This window comes from Balaenoptera acutorostrata, chromosome 10 (genome assembly GCF_949987535.1).
Source record: "Balaenoptera acutorostrata chromosome 10, mBalAcu1.1, whole genome shotgun sequence".
In the NCBI taxonomy this organism is placed as follows: Eukaryota; Metazoa; Chordata; class Mammalia; order Artiodactyla; family Balaenopteridae; genus Balaenoptera; species Balaenoptera acutorostrata.
The window spans coordinates 51,742,965-51,770,679 of NC_080073.1; positions in this window are offsets into that span (position 1 = coordinate 51,742,965).

Consider the following 27,715-nt stretch of genomic DNA (forward strand, 5'->3'; position numbering starts at 1 on the left):
AATCTGAAAAAGAATATATATATAACTGAATCACTTTGCTGTATACCCGAAACTAACACAATATTGTAAATCAACTATACTTCAATTTTAAAAAATCAAAGAACAGAGCAAGATCTATTGGACAATACCATTAATTAAAATACTTTAAAATACAGGGGCTTCCCTGGTGGCGCAGCGGTTGAGAATCTGCCTGCCAATGCAGGGGACACGGGTTCGAGCCCTGGTCCGGGAAGATCCCACATGCCACGGAGCAACTAGGCCCGTGAGCCACAATTACCGAGCCTGCGCGTCTGGAGCCTGTGCTCCGCAATAAGAGAGGCCGCAACAGTGAGAGGCCCGCGCACCGCGATGAAGAGTGGCCCCCGCTTGCCGCAACTGGAGAAAGCCCTCGCACAGAAACGAAGACCCAACACAGCCATAAGTAAATAAATAAATAAATAAAATTAAAATACAACAAAACATGAACCATGTATGTAAATAGATATGTGGAAAGTAGAATGGAAGAACATATACAAAAGATAAATACACAAAAATGGAAGTATATAAGAGGTAGGGGAATTGGATTAGAAATTAAAGATATATTAATTAAGATATATTAATTAAATATATTTTAAAATGTAAAAGAGAGCAGCCACAAACCAGCAATGATAGGGTATAATAAACTGAGGAGAATGATCAATTTAATTTTGTGCACCTAAGATACAAATAATCAAATCAACAAAGGCACACACATCTACCTCACAAATTTATCTCGTCCGGTGCCACCCTCTTCACTCACTGCTCCAGACACTTATGCCAACTTTCTGTTCCTTGAACATCCCATGCTCATTACCACTCCAAAGCCTTTTTGGACTTCTGGTTTCTTCTTCCTGAATCGTTCCTCCCCTGGCTCTTTGCATAATCCACCCCTTTTCATCTTTCAAGTCTCAACTCAGCATTTCACCATCTCAGACAGGATGTCCTGCACCCTTCTATGCAAACTCATTCCTTCAACCCTATTGTTCCCTATCCACAATATCCTGTTTATTCCTTTAATAGCAACTGGCAAAATGAGATTTTCTTGTTTGCTTATTACTTGCACCTCTCCACCCTTACAATGTAAATTCCATGAGGGCAGAGATTACATCTACCCCATTACTCCTGTAGCCTTTGGATCTAGAATAGTGCCTGGCAAGTCATCAGTGTTCCATCATTTATCAGGAAAATTAAAAGGTCAATGAAGATGAGATCAGGAACTGAGAGGCCATGGCGTTGGATGACTCATCAATATGGATGTTAAAGACACTGAGAATGAGGACAGTGTTCAGGAGAGGAATAAGAGGGTCAGCCAGGTACTGAATTCTCCCATGAATGAGGGAGAAAGATGGATCAGTCAGTGGATGATGCATCAAGAAGTTAAGAAAGAAGAGCATTACCAGATGGAATGAGTTTCAAAGGATCAGATTTTTGTGGGCAGGATAGAAAATGCCTGTTTCAGTGCAGCAATGGGAAGCAAGGAGGACCACTACTTCACCTCCTGGCCTTTCAGTAGGTAAGATGTAGGAGAAGAAACAGTCCCCCTTTGAGACAACCAAGGGATAACCAAGTTTCAAACAGAGAAAGGAGGCAGGAAAATCCAGAGAAAAAGGTAAAGATGAGGTTCCTGATGACATTTCCAGAGGGCACAATGCGAGGTGTAGGTTATGTAAGAGCAGCAGTTCTCAACCAAGTGCAATTTTGCCTGCTAGGAACAGTTGGAAATGTCTAGAGACATTTTTGGTTGTCATACTGAGGGGGTATCACCGATACCCAGTGGGTAGAGGCCAGGGATGCTGCTGACATGCACAAAACTGCCCTCCATAACAAAGAGCTATCCAACCCAAAATGCCAATAGTGCCAGAAACGCTGGGTTGCAAAACCCAGGAACAGAGGATAAAAAGAGCCAGAAGGGATGAAAGTCCAGTTGAGAGAATGCCAGGGAACTTAGGCATTTAGCAGTTACTGAGGCAAACCAGGTTGGGTGGCATGATGAGACGAGTCCTGATAGGTTCTGGGATGGGAATGGGAAACCACACCGGTTGGTGAAGTTGAATCCACATATCTAATGTGATGGCAGCTCCCCAAGGAATCTCCATACAGCATGATGGAGATTCTGGGCAGAAGCTCCCCAAGACCAGCTCAGTGTAACCGAATGCACAGGTGGCATCTCATGTACATTCACCTTGACCCAGGATGCTCGGGCTCTAAATGCTTGAGTGTTGTCTTCTGAGGAACTGAGAAGTCCTTGGAAATCATTAACATTCAAGATGCCTTGTGCCCTCTTATTTGCTATATTGTCTACGGTAATTTTCTTTAATTACTTCTCTTAACAAAATGGCAGGATGGGGAGGTCATGGCAAGCTCCACTTTAAAGTGACTTTTCTTAAAATTTCCTTAAAATTCCTGATTCAGTTAATCAGGAACTAGATAATGAAGAGTGAATCAAGGGAAACAACTAATATTTATGGAACCCTTAGGTACCAGGTATTGTTCCAGGTACATAAGAGCCCTGTGAGGAAGGGATTTGGAAACCTTAACAGCTGAACAACATGAGGTTGCCAAGATTGAGTTTTGTAGATCACACACCAGCATAAATTTGTAGCTAGGATTCTAACTCAGTCCAGTGTGGCATTAAAGCTTGTGGGATTTCTACTCTGATATGCAGCTCTCAGAATCATGCCTTGAACATGTAGGCACATTAAACATTGGATGGATGGATGGATGGATGGATGGATGGATGGATGGATGGATGGGTGGATGGATGGATAAAGAGACTGATGATGGACAAAGCACCTATATGGTTCATTCACTTTTTTTCCCTCCTACCTTGTCCCCTAGTTGTGGGTTTTTTGTTTACTTTGTTCTGTTTTGGCTTGGGTTTTTTGGAAATATGATCAATTTCTGATTACCCATGGTAATAGAAGAAATAGATAATAGAAATAATGAAAACAGAAGACGATCCAGAAATAATTTCTATTTAGTCTGGGGATTTTGTTCATGCCCTTTTAAACAGCAGATTTACCAACCTAATTATATTTTACCTTGGCAAATATTAAAATTATTTTTCATTCCTTAAACACACACCAACCGGTGATGGGTAAGGTAAAGTGAGACACAGCCGGATGGCAGAAAAAGGCAAGAGGGGACATAAGTCTTCAGAGCAGAAAATTTACAAGCTTTATTACCTTCAAGTGAGTGATGAAGAATTTATTTATAACCCCAGAAAGAGTCCTGTAAATGTAATAAGAAATAATGAGTCATTTCTCTCTGGATGTTTTTCTATAGTATCATCTGTAAAAAGATATTATTCAGAATCTCTTTAGAGAGATTTTGACTTGCCGGGTTCCTTCATAATGGGTCCCATCTCCATCTTTGGGTGAGCACATGGAATCATGAAAGAAGCCAAGTTGGTGCAAGCTGTCTTCATGGGTCCTCTGGTTCTCCTGATCTCTGGGCATCAAGCCAGTCCCTCTGGTAACACTTCCCACTCCCTCTCCCATCAAAGTGGAAATCAAAAGCCACCCAGCTTTCCTAATCGATGGGCCAGTAGAATGTAGTTAGATCCTGGGGACAAAGGCTGGAAGGGCTTCCTCTTTGTGGACAGGCTCTCAATGGCCACACAGGGGCCCTCAGGAAAAATGAAGCAATGCCATCAGTGAGGTGCAGTGTGGAATGGAGATGCTGGAACACAGACAAAGTAAGCACTGAGGGTGGAGGACTCGTGGTTCCCTGGGAAAGCAGTGAGGCACTCCTACTAGAGAAAGGCAGCAGAGCATCGTCTGCATTCTGAAGGCTGGTGTGCGGTCCAGCGGGCAGCGTGGTCATTGCTCCATTGCCCACACTGCCCTAGGGAACTTTCCCCACTCCTTTCCCAGCACCTCTGCTCAGGACACTTGACAGTTCATATCACATCACCACCACCAGGCCATGCAGCCGTGACCTGGCCTCAGAACCAGGGAGGGAGGAAACTGGTCCCCTCTGGAGCTGCTTGGGTCCAGGCACAGGGCTTGAGTGTTGACGTCATCCTTTTATTCCCCCATGGCACCTGCCCCATCCAAGAGCCTGACCAGGGTACGGGTTCAGTGAAAATTTGCCAAATGTGCGTTACAAATATGGGTCTTGGCCCTGCAGAGTTAATTTCATCTTTGGGGGTGGTTGCTCTGAATGTGTGGCTCAGCCAGAGTGAGCTAGCCGGACCCAGAGCGGGAATGAGACGATTCCTCTCTCCCCCTGCTCCTTGGAGACGAGATGTGGTCTGAGACACACACTAACTCACTCGCTTTCCTGCTCGCGGGAGAGGAGGAGACTTGCCAGGGCCAAGGCAGGTTAACGATGAACACTCCAGTGGAGCAAGGCTCCTGGGGTCCAAAGAGGCCATCTGTAGGAGGCTGGGGACTCCAAGGAGGCAAAGAGACAAGAGAGAGAGCATGCCAGCGGATGTTCTGTCTGAATGGCATACACACTATTCCTGATCACATTTTTATTCTGTTGATCACACTTGATCTTCAGGTTGAACATGATCAGGGTGCACGCCACGGCAGGGGCTGCTCCTGCTTGAGTTCCAGACCTCTAGGGGCAGCAGCTGCCTCCTGCCAAGCCCCTCACCTCTCAGTGCTGTTGACGGCGGAACAGCAGCCTCTGCCACTCAGCCAAGCAGCCATTCATTAGAGAGATGCTCCAGTGGAGAAAAGATGACGGACAAAGATGTGGCCAACCTAGCCTGGGAATGGAGCCAGGGCGTGGGACTGGGCGTGGCCTCGTCCGTTTCTGCAGCTGTGCGGCGAGTCCCCCGTGTTCCTAAACTGCTCATTTGCTCTCACGATGGGAGAAGGGTACACAACCCCTCTCCTCTCCCGCTTTTGTTTGCTTCCTTCTTTCTTTACGTTTACGTCTTCTTTATTTGGCTCCTACGCTTCCCCTTTCCTCACGGCCCAACCTCACTAAACAACAGAGCACATCCCAGATGTGACTGCCCTATATAAAGAACAGTACAGTGAGAGCCCTGAGTGTGACTCTGTGGGGAAATGTGCATGGGGCAGGCGTGGGAGCGAAAAGAACCTGGAGTTTGGGGTCAGAAAACCTGCCTCCGAGTGTCCCCTTGACTGACTGTGTGACCCTAGAAAACCCCTGTCCCCACTTCCTAGGCCTGGTTTCCTCATTTATAAACTGGAGATAATAATACCCATGAGCAGGTGACGTCCTGCAGGCAGCTGAAAGGCTGGGCTAAATTATAAAACCAATAAATAATGTATGAGGTCACTTGCAAACGGCACCTCAGAGGCTAAATGTTTCCTGTGCCAGCTGCAAAGAGAGAAACAAATTAGCTTCATTTCTATCCATGGCCTTAATTCAGAACACAAACAATCACATCAACAAAAAGAAGTGTCTGAAGGCAGGGGGCAGGAGGCACTCCACTTGGAATCCAGAAAAGGGAGCTTCAGAGAGACAACAGTTGATAGCCCATATCCCAAGATGGGGAGACCCTGGCCCTAAGGGTCCACCAACCCAGTGGCTGCTCAGCTATTAGTCCAATGCCATGAAACACTGGAACTGGGGTCCATTCTCAGCAGGGAAACTTATGGTGAATTGATTACCACATGCTTTCCTCTTAGGGAGAGAAGGGGCTAGTTGGGTGATAGGTCTGTATAGTCTTCTTCAATTTCACTCTAGAGAGTCATTATAAGGCATGAATAAGACCCCAAGAGGAAGCACTTTATACACTTCCCAGTGCTGGGTACTGCATAGACATCCTCAAATGCTGAGTGTCATGGGGCCAGTGTAAGGCCAGGTTTATCCATCAGCCAGGACATCTGGATGCATCTGACTTGTTCCTACAGGAGCCCAAACACCTCAATGAATCCTGAAAGTGGAGAACTACAAAAAGGAGTTGTTGAGTCAAGGTCTGCTGGATGCAGGAAGAGCCATCTCTCTGTCCCCAGACCCTCCTTGCCCACGCCCCTTTAATCCATTCTGCCACAGACACACCACCAGTTTATCTCCGGTTCAGCTAATCATGTGCCGGCTAGCTTTAATCCCATTCTTCTTTAAGGAAAGGAAGTATGATTAAAAACCCTACCAACAATTAGCTGCTAATTCCACCTTCCAAATTCTGCTCTAATATTCCTCTTGAATTTGTGGCAATCTCTCCTATAACTCCATAATCTCTGATCCTGGGTCGTAGTGTTCTAATTTCCGGAATATCCTTTGGAAGTTCTCAGTAGTAATGAAGTCTGCTTTGTGCCACATGAGAACAATTTACAAAACCCCATCTCCTCTCTTGGACCCTGCACCTGAAATTCAGAGCTCTCCTCAATAATTAAATATAATTCAGCTTTATCTAACCACATGGTAGTTTATTTATTATTTAGACTGGATCAAGGACTAGGACCAGAGTTTGGACAAAAGCAGTTACAGTGTGACCCAGATCTAGATTCACTCATTCATTCATTTAGCTGTTACTCAGTACCTACCAGGCTCCTCTGGTAGGAGGAAAGCCTGTGCTGAGCTCTAAGAATGGAGAAATGAGGAAGCTGGCGCCTGTCCCAAGGCTTAGGAGCCTGACAACCAGGGCTCAAACCCTGCCCTTGCCACTTGCTAGTGACTTAACCCTTCTGTGCCTCTAGCAACTTAAACTTTCTGAGCCTCAGAATGAAGATGAAAACATTGTCAACTCAAAAGAATCATTTGTGAGGATCGTATGGGAAAGGTCTTAGCAGAATGCCTGCTGCATAATACGTATTCCATACATGTTAACCATAAATACCATGTGTGGTCAGCAGCTTCTGACATGGCCCCCAGTGAGCCCCACCTCCTGGTGTCCATGACCTTGTGTAACCCTCTCTCCTACAGAGTATGCTGATCCTAGTGACTTGCTTCTAACCAACAGAAACAGCAAAACGTGATGGGATTAGATTACCAAAGACTATGACTTGCATGCTGTTGATATTCTCTCACTTGCTCTCAGTCTCTTTGATGAAAGGCCCACTTGGCAACGAATGGAAGGTGATCTCAGGCCAACAGCCAACAAAGAGCCAAGTCCAAGAGGAAACGAATCCTGACAATGACCAAGTGAATGAGCCTGGAAGCAGATCCCGGTCCAGCTGAACCTTGAGGAGATCATAGTCTCAGCCGATACCTTGACTGCAGCCTTGTGAGAGGAGAGACCCAACTAAGCCACACCCAGATTCCTGACCTACAGAAACCAAGGAATAACGTCTGAAGCTTTGGTGTAACTCCTTACACAGCAACAGATAAGTATGACACTATTGCTCTGAAAGTTTCTGGTGTACTTGAGGGACAAGTAGGAAACACTGTACAGCAAGGAGCAACAAGAAGGGATGTGGAAAGGAGATAGATTTCCAGCTAGATCATCAGAAGCTGAGAATCCCATACTATTTGGGGATTCTCATGGGGACAATGAGAAGGCATAAAATGTTCTTTAAGAAAACTAAGGGGGCTTCCCTGGTGGCGCAGTGGTTAAGAACCCGCCTGCCAGTGCAGGGGACATGGGTTCGAGCCCAAGTCCAGGAAAATCCCACAGGCCGCAGAGCAACTAAGCCCGTGCGTCACAACTACTGAGCCTGTGCTCTAGAGCCCACAAGCCACAACTACTGAGCCCGCATGCCACAACTACTGAAGCCCGTGTGCCTAGAGCCTGTGCTCTGCAACAAGAGAAGACACCACAATGAGAAGCCTGTGCACTGCAACGAAGACCCAACACAGCCAAAATAAATAAATAACATAAACAAATTTTAAAAAAAAGAAAACTAAGGACTCGATTTCTCGTTAAATAATAAGACAGATATGAAGTTATAATGAAAATATCTTTCAAGAGAAAGAGCCAGAATGACTTTTTTTTTTTAACATCTTTATTGGAGTATAATTGCTTTTCATTGTTGTGTTAGTTTCTGCTGTATAACAAAGTGAATCAGCTATACGTATACAAATATCCCCATATCCGCTCCCTCTTGCGTCTCCCTCCCACCCTCCCTATCCCATCCCTCTAGGTGGTTACAGAGCACCGAGCTGACCTCCCTGTGCTATGTGGCTGCTTCCCACTAGCTATCTGTTTTACATTTGGTAGTGTATATATGTCCATGCCACTCTCTCACTTCGTCCCAGCTTACCCTTCCACTCCCCATGTCCTCAGGTCTATTCTCTACATCTGCGTATTTATTCTGGTCCTGCCCCTAGGTTCTTCAGAACCATTATTATTATTATTTTTTTAGATTCCATATATATGTGTTAGCATACGGTATTTGTTTTTCTCTTTCTGACTTACTTCACTCTGTATAACAGACTCTAGGTCCATCCACCTCACTACACATAACTCAGTTTCATTTCTTTTTATGGCTGAGTAATATTCCATTGTATATATGTGCCACATATTCTTCATTCATCCATTGATGGACACTTAGGTTGCTTCAATGTCCTGGCTATTGTAAATAGAGCTGCAATGAACATTGCAGTACATGACTCTTTTTGAATTATGGTTTTCTCAGGGTATATGCCCAGTAGTGGGATTGCTGGGTCATATGGTAGTTCTATTTTTAGTTTTTTAAGGAACCTCCATACTGTTCTCCATAGTGGCTGTATCAATTTACATTCCCACCAACAGTGCAAGAGGGTTCCCTTTTCTCCACACCCTCTCCAGCATTTATTGTTTGTAGATTTTTTGATGGTGGCCATTCTGACCAGTGTGAGGCAATACTTCATTATAGTTTTGATTTGCATTTCTCTATTTTTTTATATAAATTTATTGTGGTTTTAATTTATTTATTTATTTTTGGCTGTGTTGTGTCTTCGTTTTCTGTGCAAGGGCTTTCTCCAGTTGCGGCGAGCGGGGGCCACTCTTCATCACGGTGCACGGGCCTCTCACTGTCACGGCCTCTCCCATTGCGGAGCACAGGCTCCAGATGCACAGGCTCAGTAGTTGTGGCTCACGGGCCTAGCTGCTCCGCGGCATATGGGATCTTCCCAGACCGGGGCACGAACCCGTGTCCCCTGCATTGGCAGGCGGATTCCTAACCACTGACACACCAGGGAAGCCCGCATTTCTCTATTGATTAGTGATGTTGAGCATCCTTTCAGGTGTTTGTTGGCAATCTGTATATCTTCTTTGGAGAAATGCCTAGTTAGATCTTCTGACCATTTTTGGATTGGATTCTTTGTTTTTTTAATATTGAGCTGCATGAGCTGCTTGTAAATTTTGGAGATTAATCCTTTGTCAGTTGTTTCCTTTGCAAACATTTTCCCCCATTCAGAGGATTGTCTTTTCATCTTGTTTATGGTTTTCTTTGCTGTGCAAAAGCTTTTAAGTTTCATTAGGTCCCACTTGTTTATTTTTGTTTTTATTTCCATGTTTCTAGGAGGTGGGTCAAAACAGACCTTGCTGTGATTTATGTCATAGAGTGTTCTGCCTATGTTTTCCTCTAAGAGTTTTATAGTGCCTAGCCTTACATTTAGGTCTTTAATTCATTTTGAGTTTTTTTTGTGTATGATGTTAGGGAGTGTTCTGATTTCATTCTTTTACATGTAGCTGTCCAGTTTTCCTAGCACCACTTATTGAACACACTGTCTTTTCTCCATTGTATATTCTTGCCTCCTTTACCAAAGATAACGTGCCCATATGTGCGTGGCTTTATCTCTGGGCTTTCTACCCTGTTCCATTGATCTATATTTCTGTTTCTGTGCCAGTACCATACTGTCTTGATTACTGTAGCTTTATAGTATACTCTGAAGATAGGGAGCCTGATTACTCCAGCTCTGTTTTTTTTTCTCAAGATTGCTTTGGCTATTCAGGTCTTTGTGTTTCCATACAAATTGTGAAGTTTTTTGTTCTAGTTCTGTGAAAAATGCCATTGGTAGTTTGATACGGATTGCACTGAATCTGTAGATTGCTTTGTGTAGTATAGTCATTTTTACAGTGTTGATTCTTCCAGTCCAAGAACATGGTATATCTCTCCATCTGTTTGTATCATCTTTAATTTCTTTCATCAGTGTCTTACAGTTTTCTGCATACAGGTCTTTTGTCTCCTTACGTAGGTTTATTCCTAGGTATTTTATTCTTTTTGCTGCAATAGTAAATGGGAGTGTTTCCTTAACTTCTCATTCACATTTTTCATCATTAGTGTATAGGAATGCAAGAGATTTCTGTGCATTAATTTTGTACCCTGCTACTTTACCAAACTCATTGATTAGCTCTAATAGTTTTCTGGTAGCATCTTTAGGATTCTCTATGTATAGTATCATGTCTTCTGCAAACAGTGACAGCTTTACTTCTTCTTTTCCGATTTGGATTCCTTTTATTTCTTTTTCTTCTCTGATTGCAGTGGCTAAAACTTCCGAAACTATGTTGAATAACAGTGGTGAGAGTGGGCAACATTGTCTTGTTCCTGATCTTAGAGGAAATGGTTTCAGTTTTTCACCATTGAGCACGCTGTTGGCTGTGGGTTTGTCATATATGGCCTTTATTATGTTGAGGTAAATTCCCCCCATGCCTACTTTCGGGAGAGTGTTGAAAATGAATGGGTGTTGAATTTTGTCAAAAGCTTTTTCTGCATATATTGAGATGATCATATGATTTTTATTCTTCAATTTGTTAATATGGTGTATCACATTGATTGATTTGCATATACTGAAGAATCCTTCATTCCTTGGATAAACCCCACTTGATCATGGTTTATGATCCTTCTAATGTGCTGCTGGATTCTGTTTGCTAGTATTTTGTTGAGGATTTTTGCATCTATGTTCATCAGTGACATTGGCCTGCAGTTTTTTTTGTGTGTGACATCATTGTCTGGTTTTGGTATCAGAGTGATGGTGGCCTCGTAGAATGAGTTTGGCAGTGCTCCTCCCTCTGTTCTATTTTGGAAGAGTTTGAGAAGGATAGGTGTTAGCTCTTCTCTAAATGTTTGACAGAATTCACCTGTGAAGCCATGTGGTCCTGGGCTTTTGTTTGTTGGAAGATTTCTAATCACAGTTTCAATTTCAGTGCTTGTGACTGGTCTGTTTACTTTTTCTATTTCTTCCTGGTTCAGCCTGGGAAGGTTGTGCTTTTCTAAGAATTTGTCCATTTCTTCCAGGTTGTCCATTTTATTGGCATATACTTGCTTGCAGTAATCTCTCTTGATCCTTTGTATTTCTGCAGTGTCACTTGTTACTTCCCCTTTTTCATTTCTAATACTGTTGATTTGAGTTTTCTCCCTTTTTTTCTTAATGAGTCTGGTTAATGGTTTATCAATTTTGTTTATCTTCTCAAAGAACCAGCTTTTAGTTTTATTGATCTTTGTTATCATTTCCTTCATTTCTTTTTCATTTATTTCTGATCTGATCTTTATGATTTCTTTCCTCTGCTAACTTTGGGGTTTTTTTCTTCTTCTTTCTCTAATTGCTTTAGGTGTAAGGTTAGGTTGTTTATTTAAGATGTTTCTTGTTTCGTGAGGTAGGCTTGTATTGCTATAAACTTTCCTCTTAGAACTGCTTTTGCTGCATCCCACTGATTCTGGGCCACTGTGCTTTCATTGTCATTTGTTTCTAGGTATTATTTGATTTCCACTTTGATTTCTTCAGTGTTCTCTTGTTTATTTACTAGTGATTGTTTAGCTTCCATGTGTTTTCTTTTTTAAAGATATTTTCCTGTAATTGATATCCAGTCTCATGGCATTGTGGTCGGAAAACATACTTGATACGATTTCAATATTCTTAAATTTACCAAGGCTTGATTTGTGATCCAAGACATGATCTATCCTGGAGAATGTTCCATGAGCACTTGAGAAGAAAATGTATTCTGCTGTTTTTGGATGGAATGTCCTATAAATATCAATTAAGTCCATCTTGTTTAATGTATCATTTAAAGGTTTTGTTTCCTTATTTATATTCATTTTGGATGATCTGTCCATTGGTGAAAGTGGGGTGTTAACGTCCCTTCTTTGATTGTGTTACTGTCGATTTCCCCTTATGGCTATTAGCCTTTGCGTTATGTATTGAGGTGCTCCTATGTTGGGTCCATAAATATTTACAATTGTTATATCTTCTTCTTGGATCAATCCCTTGATTATTATATAGTGTCCTTCTTTGTCTCTTCTAATAATCTTTATTTTAAAGTCTATTTTGTCTGATATGAGAATTGCTACTCCAGCTTTCTTTTGATTTCCATTTGCATGGAATATCTTTTTCCATCCCCTCACTTTCAGTCTATATGTGTCCCTAGGCTGAAGTGGGTCTCTTGTAGACAGCATATATTTGGGTCTTGTTTTTGTATCCATTCAGCCAATCTATGTCTTTTGGTGGCAGCATTTAATCCATTTACATTTAAGGTAATTATCGATATATATGTTCCTATTACCATTTTCTTAATTGTTTTGGGTTTGTTATTGTAGGTCTTTTCCTTCTCTTGTGTTTCCTGCCTAGAGAAGTTCCTTTAGCATTTGCTTTAAAGCTGGTTTGGTGGTGCTGAATTCTCTTAGCTTTTGCTTGTCTGTAAAGGTTTTAATTTCTGCATCAAATCTGAATGAGATCCTTGCTGGGTAGAGTAATCTTGGTTGTAGGTTTTTCCCTTTCATCACTTAAATATGTCCTGGCACTCCCTTCTGGCTTGAAGAGTTTCTGCTGAAAGATCAGCTGTTAACCTTATGGGGATTCTGTTGTATGTTATTTGTTGCTTTTCCCTTGCTGCTTTTAATACTTTTTCTTTGTATTTAATTTTTGATAGTTTGATTAATATGTGTCTTGGAGTGTTTCTCCTTGGTTTTATCCTGTATGGGACTCTCTGCACTTCCTGGACTTGGCTGACTATTTCCTTTCCCATATCAGGGAAGTTTTCAACTATAATCTCTCCAAATATTTTCTCAGTCCCTTTCTTTTTCTCCTCTTCTTCTGCGACCCCTATAATTCGAATGTTGCTGTGTTTAGTGTTGTCCCAGAGGTCTCTGAGATTGTCCTCAAGTCTTTTCATTCTTTTTTCTTTATTCTGATCTGTGGTAGTTATTTCCACTATTTTATCTTCCACGTCACTTATCCGTTCTTCTGCCTCAGTTATTCTGCCATTGATTCCTTCTAGAGAATTTTAATTTCATTTATTGTGTTGTTTATCACTGTTTGTTTGCTTTCCAATTCATCTAGGTCCTTGTTAAACGTTTCTTGCATTTTCTCCATTCTATTTCCAACATTTTGGACCATCTTTACTATCATTACTCTGAATTCCTTTTCAGGTAGACTGCCTATTTCCTCTTTGTTTGGTCTGGTGGGTTTTTACTTTGCTCCTTCATCTGCTGCATATTTCTCTGTCTTCTCATTTTGCCTAACTTACTGTGTTTGGGGTCTCCTTTTCACAGGCTGCAGGTTTGTAGTTCCCGTTGTTTTTGGTGTCTGCCCCCAGTGGGTAAGGTTGGTTCAGTGGGCTGTGTAGGCTTCCTGGTGGAGAGGACTGGTGCCTGTGTGGTGGTGGATGAGGCTGGATCTTGTCTTTCTGGTGGGCAGGAAAGCATCCAGTGGTGTGTTTTGGGGTGTCTATGAACTTATTGATTTTATGCAGCCCTCTGCTAATGGGTGGGGTTGTGTTCCTGTCTTGCTAGTTGTTTGCCATGGGGTGTCCAGCACTGGAGCTTGCTGGTCATTGAGTGGAGCTGGGTCTTAGCGTTGAGACAGAGATCTCTGAGAGAGCTCTCGCCAATTGATATTACATGGGGCCAGGAGGTCTCTGGTGGTCTAATGTCCTGAATTTGGCTCTCCCAACTCAGAGGCTCAGGCCTGACACCTGGCCAGAGCAGCAAGACCCTGTCAGCCACACAGCTCAGAAGAAAGGGGAGGAATAAATGAAAGAAAGAAAAGGTAAATAAAATAAAGTTATTAAAATAAGAAAAAGAATGTTAATATTATTAAAATAAAAAATTTTTAAAGTAATTTAAAAAAAAACAGAGCAACCAAACCAGTAAACAAATCCGCCAATGATAACAAGCACTAAAACCTATACTAAGATAAACATATAAATCAGAAACTAGTCAGTCACATACAGAAAACCCCAAGTCTACAGTTCCTCCCAAAGTCCACCGCCTCAATTTTGGGATGATTCGTTGTCTATTCAGGTATTCCACAGATGCAGGGTACATCAAGTTGACTGTGGAGATTTAATCCGCTGCTCCTGAGGCTGCATGGAGAAATTTCCCATTTTCTTCTTTGTTTGCACAGCTCCAGGGGTTCAGCTTTGGATTTGGCCCCACTTCTGCGTGTAGGTCACACTGTGGCATCTGTTCTTCGTCCAGACAGGAGGGGGTTAAAGGAGAGGCTGATTAGGGGGCTCTGGCTCACTCAGGCCAGGGGGAGGGGGGGGTAAGGAATGCAGGGTGAGCCTGCAGCGGCAGAGGCCAACGTGACGTTGCAACAGCCTGAGGGGCACCATGTGTTCTCCCAGGGAAGTTGTCCCTGGATCACGGGACCCTGGCAGTGGCGGGCTGCACAGACTCCTGGGAGGGGATGTGTGGATAGTGACCTGTGCTTGCACACAGGATTCTTGGTGTCTACAGCAGCAGCATTAGCATTTCCTGCCCATCTCTGGCATCCACGCTGATAGCCATGGCTCGTGCCCATCTCTGGAGCTTGTTTAGGCAGTGCTCTGCCTTCTGTGGGCAGACAGGGAAGGAATCCCCTCTCCTTGCGCACCCCAAAACAATGGTCTCTTAACTCTTAGGCAGTTCCAGGCTTTTTCCCGGACTCCTTCCCGGCTAGCTGTGGCGCACTAGCCCCCTTCAGGCTGTGTTCACGCAGCCAACCCCAGTCCTCTCCCTGGGGTCTGACCTCCGAAGCCTGAGCCTCAGCTCCCAGCCCCCACTTGCCCAGGCGGGTGAGCAGACAAGCCTCTCAGGCTGCTGAGTGCTGGTCGGTACCAATCCTCTGTGCGGGAATCTCTCCGCTTTGCCCTCTGCACCCCTGTTGCTGCGCTCTCCTCCGTGGCTCCAAAGGTTCCCCACCACCACCCCCCGTCTCCGCCATTGAAGGGGCTTCCTAGTGTGTGGAAACTTTTCCTCCTTCACAGCTCCCTCTCAGAGGTACAGGTCCTCTCCCTATTCTTTTGTCTCTGTTTTTTCTTTTTTCTTTTGCCCTACCCAGGTACGTGGGGAGTTTCTTGCATTTTGGGAGGTCTGAGGTCTTCTGCCAGCGTTCAGTAGGTGTTCTGTAGGAGTTCTTCCACATGTAAATGTATTTTTGATGTATTTGTGGGGAGGAAGGTGATCTCCACGTCTTACTCCTCCTCCATCTTTAAGGTCCCTCCCAGAATGACTTCTTGAACTCGTATATTGCCCAGGATATAAAACTGGAAAACTTCCAGAGAACTGAGATCTCTTATTTTTTAGCCCCTTCTGCTGTTAGGCAAATCAGTTTGGGATTTATATCATCAACTTTAATGGTGAAGAAAAGAAACGAAAGTGAAGTTACTGAAATAAACAATTTCATTAACTTAAAAATCAGTGAGTTCAAAATCAATTAAATTTGTAATATCCTTATTTAGGACACAAGCAGTGAATTAATAACAGTGAAAATTAGTTTTTAGGAATATAAAGGGAGTGAGACTTTTACAAATAACTTTTGACACTGCAGTTTCCTAAATCAATAAAGATGTATAATTTTTTTACTTGCACATTTCTTTTTAAATCCTGAATCATGATTTTACATACACCTGCACTTGGACCAGTCCCATAAATCAGTTTGAAAGTGACCCAGTTTTTTCACATGAGCTGTAATATCCATGTATCTAGGTCTTGTCATTATAAGATAATGGAACTGAGATAAGAATATGGTCCACAAAATAAATAAAAGGAAAATATCTCTGAGATATTTACAGAAAGAGGTTCAAAAGAGAGGGCATAGGGGATGAGGAATTTGACGTGGAAGAATTGTTGCTAACTTGGTATCCACAAGACAAATCTTAGACCTTACTACTGAAAGAGCTGGTAACATCTCATAGAACTTCACACATTCATTTCTTTGACTAGTTTTTATTGAGCACCTGCTATGTGATAGGCACCATGCTAGGCCTCACCTCTGACAACCTCCTACTCAATATTAGCATTGGAAATCTCTAGAACTTTGATTTGTTGTTGTTGTTGTTTTTCCTGGAAAGCATAAACCTACTATAGGAGAAAACGCTCAATTAAAAGTGGCCAGTCTGGGGGCTTCCCTGGTGGCGCAGTGGTTGAGAATCTGCCTGCCAATGCAGGGGACATGGGTTCGAGCCCTGGTCTGGGAAGATCCCACATGCCGCGGAGCATCTAGGCCCGTGAGCCACAATTACTGAGCCTGCGCGTCTGGAGCCTGTGCTCCACAACAAGAGAGGCCGCGATAGTGAGAGGCCCGCGCACCGCGATGAAGAGTGGCCCCCACTTGCCGCAACAAGAGAAAGCCCTCACACAGAAACGAAGACCCAACGCAGCCATAAATAAATAAAAATTTTTAAAAAAAAAGTGGCCAGTCTGAGTTTAACTATTAATTTGCTAAATTATTGTTCATTTCACCTCTCTAGAGCTCATGAGAAAAATGAAGGAGTTGTGCTCCTTCTGTCTATAGTATCTATAACATTGCCTCTGATTCTAAAAGACTCAAAAATCAATAGCACCTTCAGAAGACCTAGATAGACATTTCTCTGAAGGAGAAATACAGATGGCCAATACACACATGAAAAGATGCTCAACATCACTAATTATTAGAGAAATGCAAATCAAAACTACAATGAAGTATCACCTCACACTGGTCAGAATGGCCATCATAAAAAAGTCTACAGGGGCTTCCCTGGTGGCGCAGTGGTTGAGAATCTGCCTGCTAATGCAGGGGACACGGGTTCGAGCCCTGGTCTGGGAAGATCCCACATGCCACGGAGCAGCTGGGCCCGTGAGCCACAATTGCTGAGCCTGCGCGTCTGGAGCCTGTGCCCCGCGACGGGAGGGGCCGCGATAGAGAAAGGCCCGCGCACCGCGATGAAGAGCGGTCCCCGCACCGCGATGAAGAGTGGCCCCCGCTTGCCGCAACTGGAGAAAGCCCTCGCACGAACCGAAGACCCAACACAGCCAAAAATAAATAAATAAATAAATAAATAAAAATAAGAAAATCCTTAAAAAAAAAAAAAAAAGTCTACAAATAGTAATTGCTGGAGAGGGTGCGGAGAAAAGGGAACCCTCCTACACTGTTGGTGGAAATGTAAATTGATACAACCACTATGGAAAATAGTATGGAGGTTCCTTAAAAAAATAAAATTAGAGCTAACATATGATCCATCAAACCCACTCCTGGGCATATATCTGGAGAAAAATGTAATTCAAAAAGACACATGGGGCTTCCCTTGTGGTGCAGTGGTTGAGAATCTGCCTGCCAATGCAGGGGACATGGGTTCGAGCCCTGGTCTGGGAAGGTCCCACATGCCGCGGAGCAACCAGGCCCGTGAGCCACAATTACTGAGCCTGCGCATCTGGAGCCTGTGCTCCACAGCAAGAGAGGCCGCAATAATGAGAAACCCGTGCACCGCGATGAAGAGTAGCCCCCGCTTGCCGCAAGTAGAGAAAGCCCTCGCGCAGAAACAAAGACCCAACACAGCTAAAAATAACATAAATAAATAAATAAATATTTTAAAAAGAAAGATACATGCACCCCAATGTTCGTTGCAGCACTATTTACAATAGCCAAGACACGGAAGCAACCAAAATGTCCATACGCAGATGAATGGATAAAGAAGATGTGGTACATATATACAATGGAATATTACTTGGTCATAAAAAAGAATGAAATAATGCCATTTGCAGCAACATGGATGGACCTAGAGATTATCATACTAAGTGAAGTAAGTCAGACAGAGAAAGATAAATATGATATCACTTATATGTGGAATCTAAAAAAAAGATACAAATAAATTTACTTATAAAACAGAGAGAGACTCACAGACATAGAAAACAAACTTACAATTACCAAAGGGGGAAGGGAGTTGGGGAGGGATAAATTAGGAGTTTGGGATTAGCAGATATAAGCTACTATATATAAAACAGATAAATAACAAGGTTCTAGTGTATAGCACAGGGAACTACATTCAATATCTTGTAATAAACCATAATGGAAAAGAATATGAAAAAGAATATATATTATATATATATATAACTGAATCACTTTGCTGTACACCAGAAACTAACACAACATTGTAAATCAACTATACTTCAATTAAAAAATGTTTTTAATTCAATGGCCCCCCTTGAGTGCCTAAATTTGGCTCATTCTCAAATTACAGATTTCCTGACCGAAAAGCAGGCTCTATCTCACCATCTTGACAGCCCCCTTCAGGAAACAAGAGTCCACAGCACCACCAGGACCATGCTAAGTGTGTTCTCTCACCAAAGTTTGGCACTGCCCAAGTAATCCCATAGGATTCTTGCTCAGGATTGCTGCTGATGGAAGAAACATCTGGAAGCAGAGGACCTAGAGTCAGAAAAGCAGTCATCTCCTCTTCATTCTAAGGACAAGTCAAGTGTGGTCCAGAGAAGGTCTCTGAGCTGCACCAGCCATCCTTCAGCCTCTCTAGGGTTAGCATCAGCTATAGCCTGTGTGAGAAGAGAACTTTCTTACACAGGGGAACAGGGACTTGGTTACTGAGAAATCATTTTTCACGGCATTCCCTGGAGTTGTTTATCCATGATGGGAACTGTTCCTGCCTCAGAAATTACTGAAGGGGGAGAGACTGATGAGTGACCTCAGGAGGAACCCTTGAACTAGAGATATGGTGGTTCTAACGTGTCTGTCAATCCCTTGACACTACTCCTTTAAGAAGGTGAAAGCTAATTCTCCCCCACTTGAAAGCAGGTCACAGCTGGAGGTTCACTTCTAAGGAACAGCATGAGGAGGAAGTGATGCTATGTGACTTCTGAGGGTAAAAAAGATAACTGCCACTGGCTCTCACTGTCTTGGCTTTCTTGCTCTGGGAGAAACCAGCTGCCATACCATGAGGACCCTGTACAAGGCCCTACTGGGGAGGACGTGGCCTCCCCCACAACAGTCGGCACCAACTTGCCAGCCCTGTGACAAGCCGCCTTGGGAGGGGATCCTCCAGCCCTAGTCAAGCCTTTAGGTGACCCCAGATGACATCCTGACGCTTTCTCATGAGAGATCCTGATACAGAACTGCCCAGCTTGGCCACTCATCCATTCCTGACCCATAGAAATCATGAAAGATAAGAAATATTTCTTATTGTTTTAAGCCACAATGTTTGAGAAGAATTTGTTACACAGAACTAGCTGACTAATACAGTAGTGACCCTGACTCACTCTCACCTTGGGAAGATCCTACGCCTGAGAGGAGTAGAGGATGAGAAGAGGTTGGATATAGACTATGAGAATAGAATGGAGGACAGGGAAAGAGGGAAAGGAGGGAGGGAAGGAGGGTAAGAGGGAGAAAAGCAGCCCCCTCCATCTCCTCCAGCCTTCACTTATCTCTTCCTTCTCTGAATTTCTATCCCTCCCTTTATCTCCCCATTTGGACAGCTGTCTTCTGAAGACAGGAACAGAGATCCTATTTCTTCTATATTGCTCATAATACCTGGCAGTGTCCTGCACAAAGGGAACCAAGACCAACAGGTAAAACTGGGAGGCCAATGATGAGTCAGTATCAGAAGGAACATTCCAAGAGACTTTGGCAAGGAAGTTGTGGTGGAGCTTGAGGCTTCAGACGGGGCTGAGCTGTGGACAGTGTTTTGTGGACAGTGGTTGCAGAGCAGGTTCTTAGAGATGGCAGGAGACTGTTACTGTTGCTACCACTTTGGTGGCCCCCAAAGAACCACACCTCCCAGTATTTATGTCTTCAGGTAGCCCCCTACCACATTACCTCTGAATTTGGCCACATGACTAGCTTTGTCCAATGGGGCAAGCATGATGCCTGTGGAGGCCTGATAGGTGCATGCCCACGTTTCCCTGCCCTCTAGTGCCTCTACCAGGACAAGGCTCTATCAACTCATCTGCTTCCTTACAAGGAAACTGCAAGTTCAGATCAAGCAATATTTGAAGTTCATTTGTGAATTGAGAAAAGGTGAGCCATCCTGGACCCTCTCCCCTTTCCAGAAAAAATAATCATGTCCATTTTCCATGACCCCAGAATACTAGTAAACAGAACTCTCCTTTCACTCAAAAGACAGAAGATATTTTGTGACATAACAATAATGGGAAAGGAGGAGGGAGAGATGCAACTAATAACAGATATATTCACAACAATCTATATTACAAATATATATGTATATTTATATCTCAGCAGGCCCTGCAGAGTTACAGATGAGATAATTAAAATGCTTATGCTTTTAGCAATGATGCTTACTGAAATCATTTTATAACCATCCAAACTGAGGTTTGTTTTCAGCTATAATGCCATGCTACCTGGAATATTCTGACCTAAATTATTTACGTGCCTAAAAATAGGGCTTCCCTGGTGGCGCAGTGGTTGAGAATCCGCCTGCCAATGCAGGGGACATGGGTTCGAGCCCTGGTCTGGGAAGATCCCACATGCCGCGGAGCAACTGGGCCCGTGAGCCACAACTACTGAGCCTGCGCGTCTGGAGCCTGTGCTCCGCAACAAGAGAGGCCGCGATAGTGAGAGGCCCACGCGCCGCGATGAAGAGTGGCCCCCGCTTGCCACAACTAGAGAAAGCCCTCGCACAGAAACGAAGACCCAACACAGCCAAAAATAAATAAATAAATAAATTTAAAAATAGATTGCCTTCCCCCATTACTGACTTTGTGGATATAGTTCAGGATGTGGAAATTTTTGGTGAGCTCAAGTGGCTCCTAAGGCTTTCTCTGCATCTTCTGTGCCTATGACAGGGACTGGGCATTCTGTAGGAATCCTGTGAAGGGCCAAGAGGTTGAAATAAACCGCTGGGAAAGGCTGGGCCTTGTTAGATGCTCCTGAGTACAGAAGGACTATCAGTAACACAACTGGGATCCAAATGGATAACTGTTCTGTCTGGGTTCAGTTTCCCACCCTTCCAGCTCCATCAGGCATGGAGGGGGAGGGTGTGACTACAAAAGAACAGCACAAGGAGATTTTTGTGAGGGGTGATGAAACTATTCTGAATCCTGAGTGTGAGGCTAGTTACATGAATCTATAGGTATTAAGATTCCTAGACCTGGACACCCTACAAAAGTCAATTTTATTGTATGCTAATTTAAAATTTTTTAATTAAAAGGAAAAGATAAATAACACTTGGTAGGTTCCATAAATGATCATTCTACCTGCAAATTTTATCTTGAACGGGTCCACTTCCCTCTGTCTCCATTACAAGCAGCATCTCTCTCCTGGACTTCTACATAGTATCCCTCCTTCCATGTTTGCTCCTATTGCCCATTCTCCCTGCTGCAACTAGAGATTTCAGGTCACTTCCAGGCTTGAAGCTTTCAAAGATTTCCCAGTGTGCTTTGGTTTAAACCCAAGACCCTCCCCTGCCTGCGGGGATTGCCATGATCTGGCCTCCACTTCCCTCTGCAATCTCATCCACCCACAAATCACACTGGACTCACTACGCTCCTTTAAACAGCCAAGCTCGTTCTGGTCACAGGGCCTTCACACCTGCTGTTTCCTCCTCCTGGGATGCTCTTCCTGCTTCCTCTTCCACCTCCTCATTACCTGAGTAACTCCTCTTCAATTTTTAGGTCTTAGCTTAACTGTCACATCTTCCCTGACCAGCCAGCTGAATTAACCTCACCAACATCACTTTTGCATGATGTCCTGTTCTTTGCCTTTATAGCACTTGCTCAAGCCTGTAACCGGGTGACTATGTGTTTGAGGACTGCCCCACCCACCCACTCCCCCACCCTGGGCTGGCAAGGCTGCATGTCATTTGTGTGCTGGTGTCAACTCACAAGAGCTCACTGTAGAGCATTCAGGGAGGTCACTTGAAATCAGCCACGGTGGGAGTATTAACACCACAGAAATTGGCAAATGCTACAAATCAGGGCTTTTCTTTTTGGAAAGCTGGCTTACCAGCCTCTCTGTTGGTTTCTAGTGCTTGACATGGAGCTGAGAACTTTGGCATTTCTTAGTAAGTATTTGTTAAATAAATGATGGTTACTGTTATTGATGCTGGTTTCTTAGAGCAACCCTGTGATGAGTCAAGGAGGGACGATTTCAGTCATCATGTTACAGATAATGAATTTGAAGCCCAGGAAAGTTATCCAACTTGCCCAAGGCCATGCAGCTAGTTAGAGAGATATAATGATCTAACTGAGTTTCTCTGACTCCCAGGTTAGTGTTCTTTGAATTGCACCCCATGAAAACAAATCGCGACTATGTTGGGAATGTGTAAAGTGAGTAGACCTGGGCTTGGCGAAGCAAATTTTGAGAAGGAAGCAGAATCCTAGACCCCAGCTCGTAAAGACAGAGATTAGTTAACTATCCTGTTCTCCATTCCTCCATAGAAAGGACTCTCCAAGCTATACCTAAAAGCCAGAGTACAATATAAGAAACAGAAACGACTCTAGTTTTCTAAAACTAAAAGGTATTTAGAGAACAATATGAAATTTCCTTTAAAAACTAAAAATAGAGCTACTGTATGATCCTGCAATCCCACTCCTGGCCATTTATCCCAAGAAAACCATAATGCAAAAAGATACATGCGGGCTTCCCGGGTGGCGCAGTGGTTGAGAATCCGCCTGCCAATGCAGGGGACACGGGTTCGAGCCCTGGTCTGGGAAGATCCCACATGCCGCGGAGCAACTAGGCCCGTGAGCCACGACTACTGAGCCTGCGCATCTGGAGCCTGTGCTCCGCAACAAGAGAGGCCACGATAGTGAGAGGCCCGCGCACCGCGATGAAGAGTGGCCCCCGCTTGCCACAACTAGAGAAAGCCCTCGCACAGAAACGAAGACCCAACACAGCCATAAATAAATAAATAAATAAATATTTTAAAAAAAAAAAAGATACATGCACCCCAGTGTTCGTTGCAGCACTATTTACAATAGCCAAGACACGGAAGCAACCAAAATGTCCATACGCAGATGAATGGATAAAGAAGATGTGGTACATATATACAATGGAATACTACTCAGCCATAAAAAAAGAATGAAATAATGCCATTTGCAGCAACATGGATGGACCTAGAGATTATCATACTAAGCGTAGTAAGTCAGACAAAGACAAATATCATATGATATCACCTATAGGTGGAATCTTTAAAAAATGATACAAATGAACTGATATACAAAACAGAAATAGACCCACAGACATAGAACACAAACTTATGGTTACCAAAGGGGAGGGATAAATTAGGAGTTTGTGATTAATATATACTACTACTATATATAAAACAGATAACCAACAAGGACCTACTGTATATAGCACAGGGAACTCTACTCAATATTTTGTAATAACCTATAAGGGAGAAGGATCTGAAAAAGGATATATATATATATCCATGTGTGTGTGTGTGTGTAGATATATATATAGATATATAACCAAGTCACTGTGCTGTACCCCTGAAACTAACACAACATTGTAAATCAACTATATTGAAATATAAATAAATAAAAATAAAAGGTATTTAATATATTAAGTATTGGGTGTTTACCAAATATCAGAAGTGCTGGGGAAACAGAAGATGCAAGCCTGCTGAGTTCAGTGACACACCACTGAAGTGCAACCCAGGGGTCAGGAAGCTGCTACCCTCACTGCTTCTGCCACAACAGCCTGAGGGACCCAGGAAGCTGAGGACTAGATACCGGACCACTGAGTTCAGCTGCCACAAGTGCCTCTAGACATGCGCAATTTATGACCTCACTTGCCAGGAGCAACACCAGTAGGAAAATGGACTCTGAATCACTTCCACCTTCTAGTTTTGCGTGACTGCATCTAATCAGCAGAACCTAATTGGTTCACAGAACACGGACTGCAGAAGAGTCTTAGGAATGGGGGGTATGACCTTTCCAACCTCTACATCTGGGAAGAAAGTAAAACGGCGGTTGAGAGAACCAATCCACCCTACCGACCATAGCCCATATCTTCAGCACTCATCATCCAAATACACCCGACACATATGTAAGCTTCCAACAGCAACAATGTCCAATACAAGCAACTACCTCTCATACAAATAGAAGCATCTCACCTCCCCCCAAAAGGAGGGAGCCAAAGTCCTGTCTGTCACTGAGTGATCTTCAACCATCCTTCTAGTTCTGTCACATTCCCACCTTGGATTAAACTGTAATCTAAGGATTAAATTGTGCAGTTCACCACCAACAAGACATCTTAAAATAGTAAAGGAAAGAAAATGGTTAAAAAGTAAACACATATAAATATATATACAAAACAGAGCAAGAAAGAAAATTTGAGAAGCTACTATAATCCTTGTTTCTGCCACTGGTCATGAAGCCAGAGAGGGACTTTTAACTTATTTCCTACACCACCTATTCCATGTTCCCTTACTCTCCTCCAGCACCAGTTGTGGGTGAGATTACTCTACTGCAAAATATATACTTATATATATATAACATATATATATATTACATGTAATATAGATGTAATATACATATATGTATACATATAAGAGTATATATATATATTTATATTCATACATCTTTTCCTTTCTCTGTTGTGTACATGTCTTAGTTTATTGCTTAAACTCTGGACCAAAGTACCCCAAGGCCCCCAAAGAATCCTCTAGTTTACAGACCTACTCTGCCCTGGCCCCATCCTATAACTATTTTCCCTGTACAAACTGGGTCAATCACGCAGCCAACCCATCTGCCCAATCACTGAAAGGCTGAGGGAAGGATAGAACAAACCCACCCTCTCCAGGCTCAGTATGTGAGGGTGAAGGTACAGGTTGAGGGCACCTTGGAAACAGGTCCTCTGCCTCAAAATACTTCCCCTACAACCCTTGCCAATACCTGAAATTCCACCATGAAGAAACAGCTGCTTTTTCAATGTCTCTCTTTGTTCATAAACTTCCTAACAGAAACAGCTTCTAAAAAGGAGCTGTTTTGTTGCCACAGGATTCTTTCACCCCAAAAGTTCAAACTGCAAAATGGGCAGGACAGAAACTCAGGAATGGCTTTACACAGTTAAACAGAAGAGTAGGGGGCAGCTGCGTGCCCCTTGGGGCAGAACCCCACGATTGGAATAACAGTGAGAGCAGAAAAGAAATCCTTCCCTTTATTTCCTTGCAGACAGCTGCTCAGAAGCCTGGAATTAAAGGTGGCAAGCCCAGGTGTCAGATGGCAGACTACCTTTGTTCGAGGGATCCAGCAGGACTAAGGGATTTACGCAGAGTGACAGTCCGCGGGCAGTGGCTGGTACCAAATGCCATCTAGAGCTCTTGCTATCTTAAAAGCAGACTCCAGGGACAAGCCTACAGCAGGAAGCCTGAACATCAATAACGACTACAGTAATAGGTTATAGTAGGCTGGGTCCTCTGTGAGCTCCTCGTGTTTGAAACGCTTAGCATTCATCCAGGATGTGATCAGAAACTCCAATTCCATTGGCCTAAGACATTTCTCAAACTAGTCCTGATAATCCTGGAAGTTAACTTCCTGATTAAGATTTTGTTTGGCAGATGCAATTCACTGACATCTCTCAGTATGGGAAAGGTGACAGTCCTAGTCAAGTGATCCATACATCAGAAATAGGGAACCTGCACCAAGAGCTTAACTTTTTCCCTTGGTCCCTTGCCCAACTGTTCTACTGCCAAGGGAAACCGAGTCTGTTCTGATAAGGGAAACCTCACAACTCCTACAAAACCTTCCTATTTGGTAACCCCAGTTGGCCCAGATTCTGCTCAATTCCCTGCCCTAAATCACCTCTGTAATTTTAGATTTGCAAACCCCCCTCGCTGGATTGTAATGTAAAAAGTGCAGAGCAGAGGCTACCTGATTCTCTACAAGGGCCCAGCCACCTCCACATTTCCCTAATTGTTTTATCTAAGTATAAATATAACAGAATGATGAAGCACTCCCTATGCTCCTCCCCCTCAAAGTATATTCAACTCTTCTCTCTTCTAGAAATGCAAATCTGACCCTTTAAGAAACATGACATAGGAGAAGACCCATACCCAAATCTGGTTTGCTTCTTACCTTTGGCAAAGTTAATTTGAGAAACAGTCCAACACAACAAATTAGGCCACTACTTAATGGCCTGGAATTCCAATTAAAGGAAGGAGCTTTATGAGGCTGCTTGACAGTGGGAAGGAGTGTCTGACCTAATCTTGGATTCCAGAAAGGCCACCTTAAGAGGGAGAGCAATTGCCCATCAGATTTGCCGTGGGTGAAAGGAAGCCATAAACTACAGGGAGACTGGGCTCGTTAAAATGGTAATGCTCCTGTCTCCACCATGAAAGTGCTCCCTAGATACCTCCAGAAATGAAATTTGGAAGAATCAAAGAACCTAGCATTTCCTCCCCTCATCCAATCTCATTACTGTCATTTTATGTACTGATGTGCAACAAGGCCATTAAATTCAGACTCATCACTCCTGAGTGCGTGCAACACTTTGTGGACAACTGCAGGCAAACAAAAAACCTGGAATCTCAACTCTAGGTGATTAGACGGGGATGTCAGGGAATAGTCAACAGATCTCATCCTCACTGACACCGCCCCATAATTCATTTGAAATGCCCTGAAATGCTAACCTCCAGGAAACCATACAACATGTACTTGGGGGATAGGGAACAGGGCATTGAATCAGGCCGAAGAAGAAAGCATAGGATGAGGCAATAAATGCAAATCAGAGAACCTGTAATATCTAAAATCATCCTATTTCCCCCAGTGATCCATCATCTGATCAATATTCAAAGCCAGAATCATGGTCATCATCCTTGATTTTGTCAAATCCATCATTCATTCATTCATTCATTCACTCACTCAAGTATTTAGGGATCACCTATCATGTGCCAGGGACAGTGCTGAGCGCTGGGAGTGCAGCAGTGAACACGCCCACTGGTTCTGTCCACAGGTCCCACTGATATCTGCCTTAGATTGGGTCCTGTAGAATCAGATTCTTAGATAAGGAATTGCATGCAGACATTCCACTGGGGAGAACTCTCAGGAGATACATCTAAAAGGAGGGAAGATGACAGGATTGGGCAGAGAGAGAGAGGCTGACGCCCAATCAAGTTGAAGTGAGGCCTCAGCTGATCCTACACGGGGCTCTGGAGCCCGGATGGCCCTTCAATGTTGTCCTAAATTGAAGACTTTGTATCCCCACATCTGCCTAGCCATGAGTGGATGCCTAGGAAGGGGTGTCACCTTGGGCAAAGCAGTTCTCTGTCACTGAGGGTAATTCCCAGAGGACACAGCAGTAGCCATGGACACCAGATAATCCTAGCATCTGTGTCGGCCTAAAGAGGGACCCAGCTGGAGCACCATAGTAGCCCCTGCAATAACGCCATCCATCCATTGCCACCCTGAGCGCAGTCCCTGTTCGCCTTTAGGGTGCCTTGTCTCAGACTCCTCGCTCTTCTCTGCCTTCTGTCTGGGCCCCTCCCCTGGTGACCTTCCAGTCTTGTCACTTGAAGCATCCTAAATACCTAACTCATCTTTGGAAGAACATTTGAGTTCCCAGCTGGAGACTGTGGAGGTCTTCAGACATATTAAGGAAGGACTTCAAAATCTCTGTAAGAATAGTTTTCCTCTTTTCATTTCACTGATATCTAAAATTTTTAATATAATTATATACTGGATCATCTGGATTTCCACCTTAA